This window comes from Lynx canadensis, chromosome B4 (genome assembly GCF_007474595.2).
Source record: "Lynx canadensis isolate LIC74 chromosome B4, mLynCan4.pri.v2, whole genome shotgun sequence".
Lineage (NCBI taxonomy): Eukaryota > Metazoa > Chordata > Mammalia > Carnivora > Felidae > Lynx > Lynx canadensis.
Window position 1 is genome coordinate 42727915 of NC_044309.1, and position 2187 is coordinate 42730101.

Sequence of the window (2187 nt, forward strand, 5' to 3'; positions counted from 1 at the left end):
GAGACCGAGCCCCTCATCCGCTCCGGGCTGACAGCGTGTGGCCTGCTTGGGATTCTCTCTCTCTCCTCTCTCTCTGCCCCTTCCCCACTCTCTCCTCTCTCTCTCTCTGTCTCAAATAAATAAGTAAACTTAACAAACAAAAAGAAAATGCGAGAAGAGCAAAACAATCTCTGTAGGAAATAAATGAGAGAAGGGAACAGATCTGGTTTAAGATATACATGGACTCCACATTACTTGATATTATTATTATTATTATTATTATTATTATTACAACACTTACTGCTCTACAGAATTCCAGATATTCTCTTTTCCCATATTGATGTGTGTCATCCTATTGAAGAAATGTAGGCGTCCCATTTGTATTCTCTTGAAGTTGCTCAATAAACTTCCAACTAATGTTTCAAAATGTTTGTGGTTACAATAGTATCAAGAAAAACATTATTCTTTTTTTTTCCTTCCAGAGTCTCCCTCCCTGCTTAAAGATTTTAAGAAGACGTCAGAATCAGCTTACATTGTTCAGACTTACTCTTCAAAATTGCCATTACCAATGATTCCCCCCCACGTCCTTTTAGCTACAGGATTGATACAACTTCCTGTGACTTGGAGATGAATGGAATGATTCCTTGTGGGGCACCTGGGTGGTTCAGCTGATTGGGTGTCCAACTTCAGCTCAGGTCATGATCTCACGGTCCGTGAGTTCAAGCCCCGCGCGGGGCTCTGTGCTGACAGCTCAGAGCCTGGCACCTGCTTCCGATTCTGTGTCCCTCTCTCTGCCCCTCCCTGCCTCATGCTCTGTCTGTCTGTCTCTCTCTCTCTCAAAAATTAAAAAATTAAAAAAAAAAAGAATGATTCCTGCGTACTCTGTTTCAGTAGCAGGCACTGATGCCCACGAAAAAGAGAATGCCATTGGAATGTAGAAATTTTCAGCTTGAGTTTCTATACACCATATATCTGAAGGAAATAAAATCACTATCTCAAAGAGGTATCTGCACCCCATGTTCATTGCAACATTGTCTACAATAGCCAAGACATGCAAACAACCTAAGTGTCCATCACCAGGAATGGATAAAGAACATGTGATGTGTATTATACACACACACACACACGCACACACGCACACCTGTAACTATGAGGTGATGAATGTGTTTACTCACCTTATTGTAGTAATCAGTTTGCAATATATATTATATCAAATTATTATGTTGTACACCTTAAACTTACACAACATTGTATGTTACTACGTCTCAATAATGCTGAAGGGGAAAAAAGAGATTAAAAAAAGAATCTAGGGGGCGCCTGGGTGGCTCAGTCAGTTAAGCGGCGGACTTCGGCTCAGGTCATGATCTCGCAGTCCGTGAGTTCGAGCCCCACGTCGGGCTCTGTGCTGACCGCTCAGAGCCTGGAGCCTGTTTCAGATTCTGTGTCTCCCTCTCTCTCTGCCCCTCCTCTGTTCATACTCTGTCTCTCCCCATCTCAAAAATAAATAAAACGTTAAAAAAATGAAAAAAAAAGAATCTAGGAATTTTAACAAACAGTAGTATCACAGATCGTGTCATCCACTGCTGTACCACAAATTATTCTAATACTTTGTGGCTTAAAGCAACAGTAAGTATTTATTATGTCAGCTTCACCAGGAATTCGGGAGCAACTTTTCAGTGTGTTTGTGGCTCAGGGTCTCTCGTGAGGTTTCTGTCAAGCTGTCAGCCAGGACTGCTGTCATCTTCAGGCTTGACTGAGGCCGGAGAATATGCTTCCCGAGTGGCACATTCACATGGCTGGAAAGTAGAGTCTAGTGGTTGATGGGAGGTCTGTTCCTTGCCATGTAGGTAGCCCTCTCCACAGGGCTGCTCAGCTGTCCTCACGACCTGACACCAGGCTTTCTACAGAGCAAGCATCTAAGAGAGACCAAGGTGGAAATTGCCGTATCTTTAATGCCTGAGTCTTGGAATCATACGCTATTTCTTCTGCAGTCTTCTGTTGGTAACACCAGCCAGCCATGATTCAGTGTGGGAGGGGACTACACAAGGGCTTGGATCCCAGGAGATGAGAATAATTGGAAGCCATCTTGGGTTTTAACGGTAGGGACTTTTGCTGTGTGTTTTTAGGACAATTTCATGAAGCCAATTTCTAAGATGCTCAAGGGAAACAAAGAACAAGTTTTTATTTGATTCTGACTCAGAACATCCT